Here is a 20,781-nt window from a genome sequence, read left to right as displayed (position 1 = left end):
TCTTCTTCAGGTGCCGTCCGCCTCCGACTCCAGCCTCGGCTCGGCTGCCACCATGGAGCAGGCGTGGCTCCGCGCCGACTCCTACGAGGTGACCAGCCGGGAGGGGAACCCTGGCCAAGCATCGGTGGAGATGTTCTTCTCCGGCCTGCAGGCCAACCTCAAGGCCATGGCAACCGGGGCCGCGGCTGACGTCGCCAAGGTGGAGGAAGCCAGCAAGGTAAGCTTCGACTGTTTTTGATCTGATTATTATCCTGGTAGCCCTCCGAGGCATGGGCCGGCTGCTTGGAGCCGGCCCGGGTTTCGCTTGATTGACTAACTTTCCCCCTTCTCCCCTAGGCTGTGGCGGATCGGCGCACCAATCTGTACAACCGTGCCGTGACCCATTACCACAAGGCCAAGCTGGACAAGGCCGTCTTGGCCCGCGAGCTGGAAGCCGCCAAGGGTGAGCTCTTCGCTTCTTTCGACTTGATATCTTGTTTTCTTTCTAATCTTGGTTGGCTGACATTTCTTTCTGGCCGACTTGTAGTTGAAGCCGCCAAGGTCCCGCAGCTGGAGTCGGATCTCCGAGCCGCTCGCGACCAGTGCGCCGTGAGCGAGGAGGCGGGCCGATCCGCCGCCCGCAAGCTTAAGCTGGCTGATCAGGAGCTGACGCGGCTGCGCCAGCTGGAGCAGAACCATCTCAAGGAGCTCGCTGCCCTCAAGAAGGACGGGGAGGACAAGCTGGCGGAGCTGAGCAGGCGGCTGGACGAAGTGGAGCGGCAACGGCTTGCGCTTCAGGAGGAGGTCTCCACCAAGTCCACGGAGCTGACTGCCACCGCCAAGCGCTGGACGGAGGGGATTGGCGCGCTTGATCGCGGCTTGTCGGGTGAGTGTCTCTGTGTTTCCTTCCCTTTGCCGGCTTTCGGCTGTCGGCTGCCAGCTTGGTTGGTAGCCGGCAGCTGAAACTTATCTTCTTTCGCTATCTCCATCTTCGGGCTGGGGGCAGTCGGTTCGTGCCGGCTGCCGCCAGGCTTACTTTAGGACTTCGAAAATTTGCATTTTTCAGCTTATTTCGGCTTGTTTAGTCTTGCTTGTTTCTGACATGTTTCTTCCCGCAGCGGCCTTCCCAGAGACGCAGGATGCGGCCTTGGCAGCCGTTGGCGTTGAGCGCGAGTCTCGGAGGCAGGCGACTGGCGAGGGCAGCTCGGAGTATTTCTCCATGGAGGATCATCTGGCGTCCATGAGTGCCCGCATCGAGCCCATCACCAAGCTTGGTTGGGAGCTTCGGAAGGCGGCCGAAGAGCTGGTGCCCATGCTGTGGCCTGAAGAGGCGGCGCCGCAAGATATCTCTGGCCTCGTCGCTGCGATGGAACGGGCACCGGATCGTTTCCTCGACTGGAAGGAGTCGGCCACGCGCGCCGGTGCCGACATGGCGCTGTCCTTCGTCCTCTCTTGGTACAACGAGGTGGATCTGGGGCAGCTTGAGTTCCGGCGAGCCAGCGTGGAGGACAAGCTCCCGGCCGATCTCAAGGCCGCCCGCCTTGCTCGAGCCAGCGCCATCGCCGAGTTCGTCGACAAGGCCCTCTTCGTCGCGGACCCGAACCCTCCTCTGTCCGATGGAGAGTACATGGACGATGAGGAGGCGGAGGACGTGCTCGAGGATGACCCGGCCGCCGGCTTCACCGATGCTCCTCCACTCGGCGCTTAGTTTACTCCGTCTTTTGATTGTTGCTTTTGCCAAGACAATTTGTTAAATCCCGGGATGCCGGGTGCATATGTAAGACAATATAATTATCCTTTTATTAAGGCACACTTTAATGTGTTTGTTAATCATTTGTGTGCCGGCTTGCTTTCTTTCGACTTGTTCGCTTTTTCCTATCCGCCCCACTCTTTGGCTGTGCTCTTGCCGGCCGTACGTCCGACTTGCGATCCGTCGCCGGATCAAGAGCGGGCCGCCGAGGGAGGCCGACGATGACTTCAGTCGAACGAGCTGAATTCGGCAATCCGACACTTTATGAAAGTTTGCAAGTCAACTCGCTTTTACTCTTTCCCTTAGTCGTTTTCGCGTGCCGGCTCCCTAGGCCTTACTCCCGCCGACCGGACAGCCGGGTTGCGGTCCGTAGCTGGTTCGGAAGCCGGCTGTCGGAAACCGGATCACGTTACTGAGCCGACCGAGTGAGAGGGTTCAAGCCAATTGGCGAAACAAGGTAAAGTACGCGAAAAACTTGTCGGGAACGGCGCTCTTGGCGCGTGCTTTTCATAGCTTACAAAAGGGATACAAGGGATACATACATTCCTGCTCTCATGTGTAAAATGGGCGGAGTAACCTGACATTCCGGGGACGTTTAGTCTCCTCGTCGGCCTTGTCCGGCTTGTTTTTCTTAGCCTCTTGGGCATCTATGAGATAGTAGGAATCATTGCCTACTGCCTTGCTCACGATGAAGGGACCCTCCCATGGGGATGCTAGTTTATGCTGTCCGGCTGTCCGCTGGATCAGCCGGAGCACTAGGTCTCCTTCTCGGAATACTAAGGTCTTGACCTTCCGGCTGTGGTAGCGACGGAGGCTTTGCTGATATACGGTTGACCTGGACTCGGCCATCAGCCGGACCTCTTCAACCAGGTCGACTCCATCTTCGCGAGCTTCTTTGGCTTCAGCCTTCCGTGTAGAGCTTGATTCTTGGCGCGTCGTGCTCGATATCGGTCGGCGGGACGGCTTCGGCCCCGTATACGAGGAAGAAGGGCGTGAACCCGACCGAGCGGTTTGGCGTCGTGCGCGAGCTCCACAGGACACCGGGCAGCTCTTCAATCCAGCAGCCGGCTGAGCGCTCAAGCGGCTCCACCAGCTCGGGCCGGATGCCGGCTAGGATCAAGCCGTTGGCTTTCTCCACTTGGCCGTTGGTCTCCGGGTGCGCCACGGACGATAGGTCCATCCGGATCCCCATCTCTCCGCGATAGCGTTTGAAGATGCCTTCGGCGAAGTTGCTGCCGTTGTCGGTGATGATGCTATGCGGGTAGCCATATCTCACGATTATTTCTTTGAGGAATGTGACGGCCGTGGAGCCGTCCAGCTTCTTGATTGGCTTGGCTTCGATCCACTTAGTGAACTTGTCAATCATCACCAAGAGATGAGTCATGCCGCCTCGGGCTGTTTTGAATGGGCCCACCATATCCAAGCCCCATACGGCAAATGGCCGGGTAATGGGGATGGTCTTCAAGGCGGAAGCCGGCGTGTTCCTTTGCTTGGCAAAGCGTTGGCAGCCGTTGCACTTCTTCACCGGTTCTTCCGCGTCTCCGAGCGCAGTCGGCCGACAAAAACCGTGCCGGAAGGCTTTGGCCACTATGGCTCGGGAGGAGGCGTGATGGCCGCACTCGCCCCGATGGATTTCCCGTAGGAGTTCAATCCCTTCAGCCGGCTCGACGCACCGCTGGAACACCCCACTTACGCTGCGTTTGTACAGCTCGTGGTTGATGATTGTGTAGGCCTTGGCCCTTCTCTCAATCTGCCCGGCCCGGACTGGTCATCAGGCAGCACACCGTCGGTGAGGTAGGAGAGGAATTCTTGTGCCCATGAAGGTACGCATCTTATCTCGAATACGCTGACCAACAGGGTCTCCCGCGTGGGAGCCTCCGGCTTCGACTGCATGGTCGCCGGGTTCGGCTTGCTAGCCGGCGGGTTCGGCTTGCTAGCCCCGAGTGTGGCGATGAAGCCCCCGGGTTGGACTGAGAAGTCCCCGGGTTCGGCATGGTAGCCGGCGGGTTCGGCTTGTTAGCCCCCGACTTGGGCGATGAAGCCCCGGGTTTGGCCGAGCAGCCCCCGGGTCAGCCGGCACGAATATTGAATCCGAATCCGGTGACGGTATGATGGACGGCTTCTTGATAACCGCCAAGGCGATGCCCGGCGGAATGGCTTGCCGGGTTGAGCCAATCTTGGACAAGGCGTCAGCCGCCTCATTGTTTGCTCGTGGCACATGGTGGAACTCGCAGCCGTCGAAGAAGCCGGATAGCTGCTGGACATGGAAGCGGTATGAGGCCATGTTGGCGTCCTTCGCGTCCCAGTCGCCAGATGCTTGTTGTATAACCAAGTCGGAGTCGCCGAAGCAAAGTATGCGACGCACGCCAATCTCCTTGGCCAGCTTCAGCCCATGTATGAGCGCTTCATACTCCGCCACATTGTTGGATGCGGCGAAGTGGATCTGCAGGACGTAGTCCAGCCGGTCTCCCTTGGGAGAGGTGATGACGATGCCGGCTCCCGGTGCCGTTGCGCATCTTCGAGCCGTCGAAGTGCATCTTCCAATGTGTGGAATCCGGCACAGCGGCGGTGTACGCATCTCAGCCCGGGCCGACGAAGAAGTCCGCGAGGATCTCGCGACTTGATGGCTGTGCGTGGCTCGTAGAGGATGGTGTGGGCGGCTAGCTCCAGGGCCCACTTGGCAACTCGGCCGTTGGCATCCTTGCTGCCGATGATTTCTGCCAGAGGTGCTGTGGCAACCACCCGGATAGGATGTTCTTGGAAGTAATGCTTGAGCTTCTTGGCCGCCATGTAGACACCGTAGGTGACCTTCTGGTAGTGAGGGTAGTTTTGCTTCGACTGGGAGAGCACTTCGCTGAGGTAGTAGACTGGGCGCTGGACCAGCTGTTCTCTGTTTTCGGCTTCTTTGCGCTCCACCACCAAGACAACGCTAACCACTCGGTTGGTGGCTGCGATGTACAACAGCATCGGCTCCATTGAACCCGGCGTTGCGAGGATTGGCGCGGTTGAGAGCACGCGCTTTAAGTCACGGAAGGCTTCATCCGCCTGTGGTGACCAGACGAACTTGTCCGCCTTCCTCATCAACCGATACGGGCGGTGCCTTCTCCCCAGCCCGGCCGACGAAGCGGCTCAAGGAAGCCGGACAACCGGCGAACTTCCGGACGTCCTTGAGGCACCGCGGCAGCTCCATCTTCTCAATGGCACCGATCTTCTCTCGGGTTGGCTTCGATTCCTCGCCGAGAGACGAGGTAGCCCAGGAGTTGGCCGGCTGGCACGCCGAAAGTGCACTTGGCCGGGTTGAGCTTCATCCGGAATCTTCGCAGATTGGTGAAGGTTTCTCTCAGGTCATCAAGGAGGGTAGGCATCTCCTTGGTTTTTACAACGACATCATCCACATATGCGTGAACATTTCTGCCGATTTGATCCTGCAGACACTTTTGCATGCACCTTTGATAGGTGGCGCCGCATTTTTCAAGCCGAATGGCATAGTCGTGTAGCGTAAGCCCCGTACGGGGTAATGAACGAAGTCTTTATTTGATCAGCCGGATTCAAAGGAATGCGGTGGTAGCCTGAATAGGCATCTAGAAAAGACAACGAGTTCACAGCCGGCGATCGAGTCTATGACTTGATCTATGCGCGGCAGGGGAAGGGGTCCTTCGGGCACGCCTTGTTCGGGCTGGTGTAGTCGATACACATGCGCCGAGAGCCGTTCTTCTTCAAAACCAGGACCGGGTTCGCCAACCAGTCCGGGTGCAGTACTTCCAGGATGAAGCCGGCAGCTAGGAGCCGGGCGATTTCGTCACCGATGGCCTTCCGTCGTTCTTCGGCGAAGCGCCCGAGAGGCTCGCTTCACCGGCTTGGCTTCAGGCCGGACGTGGAGGTGGTGCTCAGCCAACTCCCTCGGCACACCCGGCATGTCTCTTGGATTCCATGCGAAGATGTCCCGATTCTCACGGAGGAAGCTGGTGAGCTCGCTTTCCTATTTCTTGTTCAAGCCGGCACCGATGGTGACGTACTTGTCCGGCTGTGCCGGGTCCAGCGAGATCTTCTTGGTGCTGTCGGCCGGCTGGAAGTGAGTCGTCCCAGCCGGGTTGCCGCCGGCCGGCATGTCCGTCTGCGCGGCTTTGGCGAGGGCAACGGCGTCGTGGATGAGCTGCTTCTCGGTGGCGATGACCAGCGTCTGGGCCATCTTGGAGCTCTGCGTGGCGCAGTCCATGGAGCGGCGATAGTCGCCGGCTATGGTGATGACCCCCTTTGGGCCAGTGCGGCTTCATCTTCGGGTATCCATAGTGGGGCACCGCCATGAACTTGGTCGGGGCCGGCCTGCCCAGGAGCGCGTGGTAGGGACTCACGAGGTCCACCACCTCGAACTCGATTCTCTCGGTGCGGAAGTGGTCCGGCTTCCCGAACATCACCTCCGAGCGTGATCCGGCCTATCGGCCGGCAGCGAGTGGCCCGGCACGATGCCATGGAAGACGGTGGGGGTGGGGCGCAACTCGGCCTCTCGGATGCCCGGCTTGCGGGCGGTGTCGCGGTAGAGGATGTTGATGCTGCTGCCGCCGTCGATGAGGACGCGCGAAAATCGCACGCTGCGCCGGGTCGTGCCGATGGTGGGGTCGAGGACCATGGCGTAGCTGCCCGGCTCGGCAGGACAGGCCGGTGTGTCGCGGCGATCAAATGTGATGGCCTGCTCCGACCAGTTTAGGTACCGGGGGACCGGCGGTATGACCGCGTTGACCTCGAGGGAACGGCTCTGCTGGCTCGTCTTGTCCTCGGGCTCGGAGGTGAAGATGATGTAGGTAGCATCTTCGGCCGGATATCGGCCGCCATGGTGCACTTGGTTAGCCTCGTGGTGCTCGAGGTTGGCGTTCTCGCGCCGCCTTGACCACCCGGCCCGCCGGCTGGAGGGGGCGGGGGTGGAGGGGGAGGGGTTCGCCGCTTGTCGGCCGCTTCATGAAGTGGCGGTCGCGGGTGGTGTGGTTGGAGGGGTTCTTGCCGCCGTGGTACTTGCACGGCGAGTCGAGCATCTGCTCGAAGGTGTACTTCGGCTTCCATTGCCGGTCTGTTTGCTTCTGGCGGCGGCCGCCGCCTGCCGCGTTGTCCGACACGGCTGCCACATGGGCGGAACCGTACCGGCGGTCCGGCTGGTCGCTGTGACGCTTGCCGCGGTAGTTGTCCCGCCGGCTGCCATGCGAGCCGCCTTCGGCCGGCTTGTGCTCAGCCGGTTTGTGGTTGTCCCGTCTTGCTGGGGCTGGTGAAACGTCAGCCGGCACCTTGCCGGCTTCCTCAGCCAGCGCGTACTTGTCGGCAATGGCCATCAAGGCGGCCATCGTCTTGGGCTCGCTGCGGCGTAGCTTGTGCCACAAGCATGGTGTTGGGCCGGCAGCCTCCCATGAAGAAGCCGATGGCTTGCATCTCGTGCACGCCCTCGCAAGAGTTGCGCATCTCGCACCGGCGCGTCGGGTACGCGCGGTCCGTCTCGTCCGGGCCCCGCTTGCACATCTCAAGCTGTTGAGGGCGACCCGGCCGGCGATAGGTGCCGGTGAAGTTGCTGATGAAGGCGGCCTCGAAGTCCAGCCAGCCGTTTATGCCGCCGGCCGGCAGGTTGTTGAGCCATGTGCGGGCGGAGCCGAGCAGCATGAGGGGGAGTAGCGCACAGCCCGGCGCTTGTTGCCCCGGGAGATGCCGACCGCGGTGGAGTAGTCCCGCAGCCGGTCCTCCGGCTTGGCGGTGCCGTCATACTTGGGCGTGTCGCGGGGAGCCGGAAACCGTCGAGCACGGGCTCGTTGGCGATGCGGGGCCCGAAGCACTTGGGGCAAGCCGGCGCCTCCTCTTCCGCAATGCGGGATTCGATCAGCCGGTCGAGGCGGTCTCTGGCGTCGGCGGGCTCGATGCGTGGGCCCAGCCGGGAGTGGGCCGGCTGGCGAGCGCCGCCTGCTTCGGGAGCCGGCCGGTGAGGGCGTCGCGGCTCGGAGTCTTGCTCCTGGTTCCGGCTTGGCGGAGCCCGGCTGCGGCTACTGCCGCCGCCTGGCTGATGGCTCGGCCGGCTCGGGGTTGCGCGCGTGGCGCGGGAGTCGCTGCGCCGGCTTGGTGCTGGGGAGGCGGACTCGGCCGTGTCCCTGGCGTTGCCTGCGGCACCACGAGCATGAGAAGCTCTAGGATCTCGGGCGTACCTGGGGTCTTTCGACTGCCTGTTGGCAGCCTTCACCAAATCAGCCACCCGCGCAGTCTGGCGGCGTAGCTCTTCGCCTTCGAGGCGGTGCAGCTCTTCTGCGGCGGCTTCGGGCGCGAGCATGTTCTTGTCGGGGGTGTTGTAGATGGGCAGCTCCATGGATGGAGCCGGCTCGTCCGCGCCGTCGCGGTCGATCTCGGCGCCTAGGTCGCGGCCTCTGCGGCGGATCTCGCCGGCTCAGCTGGGGTTGTCGCCGCCTGGGGTGAGGCCGTGGGCGCGGTTGTACTCGCGCTGGGTGATGTCCCACTGGCGCTTAGCAGCAGCCAGCTCCTCGGTTTGCTTGAGGAGGAGCACGCGGTGCGCCTCCAGGTCTGCCTCGACGGCGGCGGCGTCGGTGCCGGCGCCGGTGGTGAGCGGGGTGCTCAGCTTTGCCCGGACTTGCTCCAGCCGGGACGGTGGTGGTGGCGCCTTTGGGCCCGAGCCGGAGGCGTTGGGGTCAACGTGGCGCTCCAGGTTGGGGCCGCGGGTGCGCGGGTTCTTGGTGACTTCTTCGCCAGCCATCATGACTTGCACGACGGCGGGGCTGGCGGGAACGCTGCAGCCGACTCGCGGAGGAGGGCTGGCGCAGCGCAGCACCTGCCGCGGGTAGCGCGGCGGTGCGACGGTGGCGACGTAGACGTCGTGGCCGCCGAAGGAGATGACGTTGCCGCCGGCTGGGAAGGGCCGGTCGGCGAAGCAGCCAGCGTTGTCGGCCGACGCAGTCGAGGGAGCCGAATCTCCGGATCAAGCCCGAAGCGGCTCGCTCGCCGGTGGTGATGGTGAGGCCCGTCCGGATGAAGACACCGGCCGAGGATGCTGAAGGCCCCACGGTGGGCGCCAAATGTCGTGGTATCGTCACGGCATATGCCATAGGGTGGCTAATCGAAGGGGCTCCAGAGAGATCTCACGGCGGTATCCGGAAGCGGGTTTGGGCACGAGCGACACGGCGACGTACCCGGGTTCGAGGCCCTCCGGTGGAGGTAAAACCTCTACTCCTGCTATGAGTGTATAAGGTGATCACACAGTACAATGGTGCTCCTAGAGCTGTATCCGGCTGGCCCTGAGAGGCTAAGGGAGACGATGGTCTCTCTCACAGGGCAGCGCTGTGGGTAGGTGAAAGCAATAAGTGTTCGATCCTCCCCTGCACGAGAGGGGTAGTGCGGCTTATATAGGCACCGGCACTTTACATATAAGACCCTATAGTCTACTGGCCGGCTTGGCCGGCTTCGGCTTCCGCTCCTTCCCGAGGCGGTGACGTCAGGAGCCGTTGAGGCGTCGTGGCCTGTCCCATCCGGCCGCTCAGGTCAGCGGTATGGAGAGGAAGTGTCTCTGTCGCCGTCAGCCACTGTAGCCTGTACGGCGCGTCGTAAGCCATGATGGCATGTCCGGCGCGTGGCACTATTGCTCCACAGTGCCCCGCGCTTTACGGAAGATGAAGTCAGCGTGGACTTTGGGAACCCGGATCACCAACCCGGTTCCTTCCTGTGCAAGACTTGCCAGCCTCGAGTCGGTCTGAGGTTCGGACCCCCAGTCAGATATGGCTTGTAGAAGCCGGCCCAACTACAGCATTGGCGGCCGTAGCTAAGCCGACTAGGACCTAGAGCCAGCCGGCTTCCGGACCAGCCGGCCACGGCGCCAGCCGGCTGCTCCTCAGCCGGCCTTTGCCGCGAGCCGGCCAGTGGCCAGCCGGCTGCTCCGCGTCCATTGCCCTACCCGGGGTCTTCCCCCCGACACCGTCCGCCATCTCAGATGTAGATGGCGATGTGGTTGATGTAGACGATTGTCCCACCGGGCGTGCCAGAATGTGTTGACTGCCAAAACCCACCGGCGGGCAGCGGCCTTGTCAACACTGTAGAGCCGGGGGAGCCTAGAGCTGCGGCTGGCCGAGACCCCTCCGAGCGACGGCCCGCAATGCTCTTCTCGGTCACACGCGGCGTTGCGAAGTGCAGGGCGTGCCACCCGACCTATACCTGGTCGGGAAGGTGATGAGGATGCCTCGCTTAGTTTCTGCAGGGCATACATGTAAACGTTAAATACGAGCCTCGATCGGCTCTCGGGTTATCCCGTGAATCGGCTCAAAGAGCCGATCCACCCATGATCCGTACGGGGTGCACGAATACTTGGTGGTCCTGCTTGATCAAGATGAAGCTAATGAGATCTACGACGATTTAGGGTTTTCACCGCATAATCGGATCATCCTACTCCAGGTTGGGCCTTGCGGCCACGCACGGTGCTCGTAAGCCGATCCTAAACAAGGCCGAAAAACCAACATGAAGTTGATCCTAGGAACATCCCGTTTAGGACTTGCGAACGCCACCCTACGTGCCACTCGGATCCTCCCCCCATTGTAAGGCCTAACTATTGCAGATATTAAACTAATCCTTGTAGAACAAGGAGCAATCGTAACGGATCAGATCTACTAAATAATGATCAAGCGGGGTGCCGTCCCCACACCTGAGATAGGCGTGAGGGCGGCTAGATATGCAAGGGTTGCACTACGTAAGCATGCTTAAACGAAGAACAATGCTAACCCTAACACATCTAATGATAACTACGTTGCTCGCCATCAAAAGCGCTTCAAGTACGAGCAACGCATGAACAACGTGGGGCTTGTGCTGCCTAGATCGCAAGATGCGATCTAGGCAGCATGTCGCTTACCTGATAGAAACCCTCGAGACGAAGGAGTTGGCGATGCGTCGAGATTGGTTTGTTTTTGGGGTTGAACGTGAGTTGTTGTTTATTCCATAAACCCTAGGTACATATTTATAGTCCAGGGGACTTTCTAATGAGGGCATGCACTAAACCGTGCACGACTAAGATTCTATCTCTAAACTAAAATAGATCTAATATGTTACAGATACACGGGCAATTAAGCCCAACTTGGTATAACAGGCCGATTCATATAATTCTCCACGTATATTTCCTTAAGCTCATCTTGATCGCGGCCCACCTCTGACTTGGTCAAATTCTGGTGATAACATTACCATCATGCATTTGTTAAACTAACTAGCTATAAATAATAGAAATTAAACTATGAACTACACATGCATATTTATCAATGACACATGAAAGGTTCAAGTTGCTAACCGCGATCGAGGAGGAAAAATAAATGAGAAAGCTTAAGTGTGGCTCGGACACTTCATATCATGTTTGTTTTATGTGAACACAAGTGGCATCATGCTCTCGGGCATTTCATCGAACACCTCTTGTGCATAAGAGGAGAAGAGCCAAACCCACCACCCCTTGTGAATAGAAGTGGCTCACACACACAAGCCAAGTGTGCTGCAGCAATATTTATAGTGGTGGGCCTTTAGTCACGGTTGGCCTGGCCAACCGCGACTAAAGGTTCTCAGGCCAGGCCTGAGCACCTTTAGTCGCGATTGGCCAGACCAACCGCGACTAAAGGTCCACCCGTACACCAGCTATCGACCGAGGCCGTTGGGCCTAGAGCTTCAGTCGCGGTTCCCCTGCAGAACCGGGACTAAAGACCCCATTAATCCCGGGCCAAAATATTTGGAGACTAATGGGGTGGTATGGAAGCCCTCTTTTCTACTAGTGGAACATGGAATCATATAAACACTAGCTAGTCATGAGTACATTGCTCACTCTAGCTAGGTATAGTTACTTATCGATGAGGAGAACAAATATTCTATTACCAAAGGAATTTGTATTGATTTCCTTAGTAAATGGCTGTTTAAGTTACTTACCGAGGATGGTATTTGACAATCACTTCTAAGCAGAAAGTAGATCGGCTCAAAGGCGTTGTCTTAGGTCTTTTCGAAACCTGGGGATTCGCATTTCTGGGCAAGTCTTATGGCGATGAAGAGGTTCTTCTTTCCATATGGATCTTTCTCTATTAGCGATGGTTTAGAAATTCGTTTCTGGGAGGATAAATGGCTAGGTAATGCCATGCTTCGAGAATAATACCCGGTATTGTAAAATATTGTGCGTCACAAAGGTGATACTCTCGCTAAGGTGTTGGAAACTTCCCCACCGAACGTGTCCTTCAGAAGAAGTCTCACTGGACCTCGACAAGTTTCATGGAATGACTTGTTACAACGTCTAGATTCTGTAGATCTGACGCAGGGGCCTGATGAGTCTCGTTAGAATCTTATTGGGAGTGGTTCATTCTCGATGGCTTTCATGTACAATGCTTTAATCCAACCGGATGTTCTTGTCGATAATAATTCAAAAATTTGGAACATGAAAATACCTCTTAAAACAAAGGTGTTTGCGTGGTACCTTCATCGTGGTGTGATCCTCACCAAGGATAATCTTGCTAAATGAAATTTCCAGGGAAGTAAAAAAGTGTGTATTTTGTCATCATGACGAGACCATAAATCACTTCTTCTTCCAGTGTAAATTTGCTAGATCTATATGGTCAGCCATCTAGATAGGTTCTACCTTGTACCCACCATGTAGTGTTGCGAATACTTTTAACAACTAGCTCAATGGTGTGGATACCAGGTTTAAGATACTTATTAGGATGGGAGAGATTGCCGTTATTTGGTCACTATGACTATGTAGAAATGACAAGGTTTTTAACAATGTATGTTCTCTCTTATGCAGGTCATCAACCGGTGCACAACTAAACTCCATTTGTGGTCGCCTCTTCAGCGGGTGAAGCATCGCGACCTCTTTACGGAGGTGTCTACATGGTTGGAGGATATGTCGAGTGATATTTTTTCCTAACATGGGTGGCAGCGTGACCTCCAACTGGGTCCTTCTCCTCCTTAGACGTTTTTTACTATCACTTCCTTTATTTTTGAGCACCGGTAGAAAACTTCTTTTGTTTTTGTTGTAATAACAATATTGGTACGGCTGTGTGTATCCTATCTATGCAGAGGCAGGATGTGTATTACTTTTTGAGTAAGAAAGTGGTCATTATCGAAGAAAAAGCCGATGTAAATCTTCGAAGGTCAAAGTACATATTTTGGATTATGGTGTATTTCTTCGTCTGTGCGACCAGGCTTACTGCATCAAATGTGTACGTGTGGCTAGGCGTAATTTCTGAAACCAAACCTTCACTCTTGTCAAGCAGATCTGAATAATTCAGTCTCCATGTGTGGACACCACATGCATTTAGGAGTTGCATGATCCGGATAAGAATGACAATAGGTATGGTATGTGCATGGTAGAGCAATACCATATCCATACCGCATAGTTAGTGGGGGTATAAATTTTACTCATATCCATACCCACTAGTATTAAGCTTTACTCATACCCATACTCGCCGGGTACACACACCCATTAGGTACCCAATAGCTATATCAAATAGTACACAGCGTATGCATAATTTTACATTTATCTATAGAAATTTTGATTTAAAAAATAAATGATCTCAACTCAATAACAGGTAGGACCAAAATGGAGAAATCACAATATCATATCTTAACGCATAAATCAACAAGGGAGTGGACATGTCATATAAAATAATAACAATAAACGAGAAAGGTATGGATATACTTGCAGGCACAAAGTTTATCCGTGTACTACCTATAACTTAACTCGTAGAATAAGATACTATATGTGGATATAAAAATGTTTCTATACCTTACCCACACGGTTACAAGTACCCGTGGGTGAAATTGCATCCGTAATCCAGGACACCCATATTTTTTCCCAAACGCTAAAAAGTGCACGGTGGCCGTTTTGTCGTGGCGAGCCAACGATTGCTGGCCGTCGGATCTTGGATGGAGAACCTGATGTATCTGCTCTGTTCCGACCGTCCCCACCTGAGGGCCCCACCATCCACCGCGACCGCACCACGCCTGAAGGGACATCCCCGTCGCGCGCGTGCGAGGAAGACGGTCGAGAAACGGCTCCATTCGCTCGATCCCCATTTCTGTCGTGAGCTCCGGCCGGCGATTTCTCTAGGGTTTGGATGAGCGACGGCGTGCTCGTCGGCGCCGCGATTCGCTAGGGGTCCAGGGGGTGAGGGGTAGGTTGCTCGCTGGCGCTCGATTCGCTTCCGGGGGGAGGTCCTCGTGAGCTCAGTAGGCGTAAGGAGCGGGAGGTCGACGGCGGTGGGGGCGAGGCGCGAGGTTCGCTTCGATCTCCGCGACGGAGATCTACCTTTTCTCAGGCGGGTGCAGTCGATTCACCGTCCAAGAGCTTCATCGCCGCCGTATCAGTGGCCGTACACTCGGCGCGTGGTGTTTTTCGCCTAGATCGATCGTCCCGTGAGCGCTGACGGAGATCGGTTGCGGATCCAGCTACTCGGGTAATCGATATGTGCTCGGATCCCCCAATCCCCCGGTAGGACTTGATTTCCTTGTTCAATTTTGTCCCCATTTTGATGGTGCGGGATTTTTGGAAGTAGATGGATGGCAGTGCATGGACTCTCCCCTGTATATCCACTTTTTGTCCTTGTTCCATGGTTCTTATGGTCCCCTGTAGAGCATGTTTTTGGAGTAATTTTGTACTTGTTGTTATGGTTCCCATTGTTTCCCTGTTGATCATGGTTGGAGTAATTTGTACACCCGAAATTAGATGATGCTAGTACAGCTTTTATGTTCTCGGTTGTTTATTAGACCTTGTATGTAGAGTAACTTTTTGCTGTTTGTGTTTGATAGTCATTCTAGCCTAAGTTGTTTTTGCCATGCTAGTGCACCTGCCCGATATAGGCTACCAATTTTAGATGATACCAGTACTAGCTTATGATGCTGCTTATTAGTGGTTATTTTTGCTCTTTGGAACATTCTAATTCATATGAGGCTGCTTATTGAAGTTTGCTGGTTGTTCTTATTGAAGTTGATTTGCCATGCCATGAGATGGCACAAGTTGGCGATTATTCTTGTTTGAAATAAGTTGTTACGTCATTATAATTAAGTTGTCAACTAGGAGTCATTAAGTTGGCTCGTCGTTGTTACTTAAGTTGCTTTTCAGAATTTTTCATGCCATAAACGATGCCATGAGTTTTCCGTTGTCCATGTTTCAACTTGTTTTGTCATTATGATCAAGTTGTCCACTATAAGTAATCAAGTTGGCTGGTGGTTCTTAATTAAGTTGATTTTGTGTTTTTTTACATGACATGAACGATCCCTTTGAGTTTGCCCATTATATGTCTTAAACAAGTTGTTCTTGAAAATACATCTAGTTGTGTAACTTTTCCAAATACATATAGTTGTTCCAAGTAAAGCAAAGTTGATGTCTGCTTTCAGTCATGTTTTGCTTAAGTTTTAGCAGAACAGAGATTTTGTATGTTTTTGTATGACCATGTAGACTAACTTGCATAAGTGGTGATGCAGAGTTGCATTGTACATTTTTGTGTGCGTATGTAAGCATGTTAGGGAGATGACTAAGAGGTTTTTGATTGCCATAAGAGCTATGTAAGCATGTAAGCATGTAAGCATAAGAGCTATGTAAGCATGTTACAGAGATTTTTGATTTACTATTCATCAACAGGTGTAGGGAGATGACTAAGAGGTTTCCGCGTCTACAACTACCAGATGGAGCAACGGGCAGACCTGCAGTAACAGGCGTGCAGCCTCGCCAGCATGTATAGCATCTGACCTTTTTTTGTTTTTCATAGCATACTTAAGTTTGCTATTCTGAAATTATTTTGAGTTGTCTTTTGATAGCATGCCTTAGTTTTTTTTTGGAAGTAAATTGAGTTGTTCTGACATTACTTTGTCCTTACTTATGTTGAATATGTTGTTCTTTTTTTTCAGGCTGCAGTTGCGGATAATCCTATGAACATGAATGGTCCGAATCCTGTACCCGCTACTAATTTACGATCCCGTGGTGCTACTTCAGGTGGTGGTAATCATGCAGAAAATGTGGGTGGACCTTCTGCAACTGTGGTTGAACCTAAGAAAAGCCGTGCATTCCTGTCGGTATGTCCAATTCATACTTCCTCGCTTGTGTGTATTAGTTTTCTTATGTTGTGTGTGAAATTGTCCTGAATTACTACTTGACCTTTTTTTCTCCTTTATCGTGGTGTGCAGCTTGGTAGGAATAAAGCGTCTCCTGCTAGACTTGTGAAGCTGAATGAAATTTTATCAGGTGATCAGAAGAAGTTGATCATAGAGTGGGGGTGGGGAGGAATGTTGATGGTTAAAGCTACTGAGATGCCTGTTGATCTAAGCATGTGGGTCTTGGCATGTTTTGACCCAATTAGAAGTGAGCTAGCTATACCAGGGAGGGGGACCATTCCCGTCGATGCAGCAAGTTACAACAAAGTCTTTGGGCTACCCAATGAAGGTTTGCATGTACGGTATGAAATGGAAACTGAACCTATAGCCTTCATGAACGAAGAGTACAACATTCAGGGCGGGTCTGCTCCAGGTTTCAAGCAGTGGCGCAAGATGATTCAGGAAATGGGAGGGGCAGCTGATATGAAGTTCCTACGGGCATACTGTGCCTTGCTGTTGTGAGCTGCTTTATTTCACCATCAACAAGTGCCAATATCAGTCCAAGGTCATATCCAAGTCTAGTGGATCTCAATGTCATGAAGAAGTCTAATTGGTGCCGGTTCGCAGTTGATCAAATTGTTCAAGAAGTGAAAAAGATGGGAGTCAAAAAGAAATCCGTGTGTTGCTTGTTTACATCACCTCGTGGTACTTGATCTTTTTTACCCTTTTCGTGTTTTCGGCCTTGTTTTTTATGTCGTAATAAATGTTGCAACATGTGTTGCTTTTTTTCGAGAGATCTTACTCACTTGTTTCTTTCCCTTTACCTTTTTTTGTAGATACTATATCTTGACTCTCTTGATGTTGATGAGCTCGTGCCATCTCGTTGAGGAATGTCCCATACGTGCTTGCCGCATGGGATGACAAATTAATTCAAGCTGTCATGCGCAAAGATATGAAGTCAAATGGAGAGTTTGGAAAGATGAAGGTATTTTTTAACTACTTAAGTTTTGCTTTACTTGGATTGATCTAAGTTGTTTTTAAGTAGATCATTTGTGATGTGGCCGGATCATTTTTCCAAAGCACTCTTACTTCATTATCTAAGTTGTCACATTAGCACTTCTAATTTGCTTTTTCCAAAACATGTATCTTAGTTCTTGCTTTTCCTGTTTTCATATATCTAAGTTGTTTTCTCTGTGTCATCTAAGTTATTTGCCATTTGTAACTAAGTTGCTTTTTATTACCCTGATCCAAAATGGCTTCATACTCAATACATATGTTGTGTCCCCTAAGCTGCTTACTAGCCACATCTAAGTTGTTACATATTAGTACATCTAAATCGCTCATACAAAATGTAACTTACTTCTTCATTCTTCGTTTTTCGTATATCCAAGTTTTTTCTATGTGTCATCTAAATTACTTGCCAAAATAACTAAGTTGTTTTACTGCACTGGTCCAAATTGCTTCATATTAGTACATATGTTTTTTGTGTTCTTAGATTGCTTACTAGGCACAACTTAGTTGCTTTAGTTTCGAGGTGTAAGTTGTTCCAGTGATTCATATAAACCGCTCATAGTTCAGTTCAAAATGCACACTCATGCTAACAAATTATGACATTTCCTAATTTTTTACAGTTGAAAGATGGGGTGGGGGTGACTATTAGAGACGGTCTTTTCGTCGGGATGACGAGATTAGAAGAGTTCGTATCATCAAGGTTGCCTAGGAATTACCCATGTCAGGTAATTTCATTTTTCCTTTTTCCCACTTTTTTATTTTTCTGTTTTCTCAAAATGTACACAGTGATTTCATACAAAACTAAATAATTCTCACTAGTTTTTTGCTTTTGTATTTGCTGACCAGAAAAAGAGGAAACTTGCTGTGATGATTGGGGAGCTATGCACCGATATCTCCAACAGGTTGGGCACTTTCATAGAACAAGTAGGGGACTTTGAACAAGCAGAAGAGAGTGCAAAAGGTGTTTGTGGAAGAGCTAGGAAGAGGCAAAGGCCTGAACCTTCTATTGTTGTTGATGAAGAGGATGCTGAGGATGCGGATGATGAGGATTACAATGCAGATGGTAATGACGATGACGAAGAAGATGAAGACGCCGATGACGAGGATGATGAAGGCGATGACGACAGTGACAATGAAGATGGTGCCAGCAAACAACAACCTTCAAATGGACAGCACATTGAGGATGATGATTTCCAAGACCGTGATGCTCGTTTCGATAATACACCAAGGAGATCTCCTCGTTTCGACAATACACCAAGGAGGTCTGCTAGGTTGGGAAATGTTAACACTCAATCAGTTGGGGCAGCAAACACTCCATTGCCTGGACTGAGCCCGTTCTCAGATATCAGAGGGTTTGCGGCATCCAGAGGCAAAGACATTGACATGACAAACAACCAGGGCCCAAAATTCTTTGATATAACAGAGAAGATATACCCCAATTCCATATTCATGGAGGAGATAGCTAGGTCTCAAAGGGGTTCTCCTACAACAACACCACCACTGGACCAGTTCAGCAGGGACACTGTTGTACAGAAAGTTCAGACAGAGTGCATTGCATTTGATAAGTTAGCAATCAGGGGTGATAAAGGAGTCCAGATGAAACAAAAAATGGTTGCGCATCGTACCAGACCTTTGGATACAAGTGTGCAGTCTGAAATAGTTCAGGATCAGGTCACAGTACAGTCTGCCAACCAAACTGCAACTCACAACACAGGTGCAGCACCGCAACCTCCTCCAGACGCAAGTCATGCAGTTTCACTAACAAAAATTCCAGCACAAGCTCTTTTCATTCGTACTTCTCCACGCCGGAACAAGAATACTCCAACATCTCCTGCTACGCCTTCTACTTGTCAAGGATCGCAGACCAACAATGCCGCCAAGAAATCAACGGTTCCAACTCGTCAAACTTGTCCACCTCCGCGAGCTAAGGATCCTAGATGGGAGAAGGGTTGTGACCCGCCATCTTTCAGCCTTGGGTTTGATAGTCCACGGAAAAGCCAACAACAAACTCCTCGTAGTTGCGAGCATCCGATGGGACAACACCACAATCTTTTAGGTCCTTTGGGTCTCCAATTTTCGATGACTACGAAGATGTTTGGAGTCCAGAGATGGAGGAAGAAGCCATTGCTTTATGTACCAGGGTTGAAAGGGAGAAAGGCTACCTGACAGACGAAGCAGATACTATCGGTGCAGGACATCAAAGTGAAGCTGAACTCCAAACACCAACTCCTGTTGGCAACAAGGTCACTCCTTCCATGGATGGTTCTGGAAGCAACTCCAATGCAGCTCCTGGCCGGATCATCCGACCAGCTGCATGTTATAAGTCACCGTACATAGACTTTTCAAGCAAAAATTCATATGCATGCTCTGCTGATGTGAAGGAAGTTTATGATCTAGTTATCTCAGGTGGTAAACGAAATGGAAGGGGTCAGCACAAGGACAACACCCCAATCATTGTCAACTTCGAGAAGTTTTTTGTGTCCCATCAGGAACTGGCAAACTCAATGATGCCTTGTGCTGAGCTAGATAACACGATATTCGAACTAGGTCTCGAATCAATTATGCTGATGAAAGATAAGAATGACAAGAAAGTTGTGATGCCTTTGAGATTTATGGTTAGCACCCCAACACCTTTTTTTGTGTCTGTTTTGTGTTCGTTTCTTTTTACTTGTCAAGCACGGTTATTCGAAGCAAAACTAACCGCACCACTCAGGGATTCCTCAAATCTTTTCCGTAGACATTACTTCGGGAATATGGTTGGAATCACAAGCATGTCAAGAAGTACTTTGCGAAGAAGGATGCGCATCTTGACAAGAAAGACTTGGTAATCTTTCCCCCACTTTCTTTTTCCTTTTTTGTGTTCATTCATATTTCCGGACCACGGTCATTCTAGTTGTGTTTTGCACCTGATTTCTTTGTTATCCGCCAACCACACGAACAGGTGTTGCTTCCGGTGTTGGAAAACATGAGCGAAGACCAAAGTGTGAAAGTGAACCACTACTCGGTTGCTTGTTCTCAACATCAAAGATAGAAGATTCGAAGTTCTTGACTCTATGAGGACAATAAATGATAAAAAATTGGGCCTGCTTGTGAAGAATCTTCAGGAAGCAATAACATCTCTATGGAATGAAGAGTACCCAAAATCACGCATCAAGCTTGAGAAGTTTGACCTCAGCGACATTTTTGCTCCAAAGCAGAAAACTAAGTAAGCACATAAAAACACTCATTCAGATAACTTGCTTTTATTAGCATCTAAGTTTTGCTCCTACTGCACATCTAAGTTGCTTTCCAATAGTAGCCAAATATGTTCTTTTTTCGCTTCACCTTACTGTGGACACCCTAGTTGCTTCCAGCAAGTACTTTTGTTGTTTCACTAGCAAACAACTTAGTTGCTTCTATAAGAAGGTATACATAGTTCAAATTTAACACTAATTTGCTTTTCAACTTATACCATAGTTGCCTACCTTTTTTGAGCTAAGTTTGCTTATGTGCAACTTCTCCTTACATTAGTTGCTTCTGAACAGATGATATGCATCAGGAAGCAATTCTGTGATTCAGTAGTTGTATTTTATGCATCAGGCACTTCTATAAAAACACTCATTCAGATAACTTGCTTACTGTATACTGCAGTTGCCTGCTTTTTGCAGCTTTTTGTTTAGTTTCTTTATACTGTCCAAAGTTAAGTTATTACCTTACTTTCTTAGCATCTAAGTTTGCTCCTACTGCATATCTAAGTTGATTTTCAATAGTAGCCTAGATGTTCTTGCTTCACCTAATTGTGGACACCCAAGGTGCTTACATCAAGTACATTTATTTGTTTCACTAAAAACAACTTAGTTGCTGCTAAAAAAAGGTTGTCATAGTTCAACATGAGTACTAATTTGCTTTCCAATTTATACCATAGTTGCCTACACAAGTTCTTCTAAAAAATGTGTACAACTTCTCCTTACCTTAGTTGCTTCGCACAACCCGTT

The sequence above is a fragment of the Lolium rigidum genome, chromosome 3 (assembly GCF_022539505.1).
Source record: "Lolium rigidum isolate FL_2022 chromosome 3, APGP_CSIRO_Lrig_0.1, whole genome shotgun sequence".
In the NCBI taxonomy this organism is placed as follows: Eukaryota; Viridiplantae; Streptophyta; class Magnoliopsida; order Poales; family Poaceae; genus Lolium; species Lolium rigidum.
Note: the sequence above shows the minus strand (reverse complement) of the source record.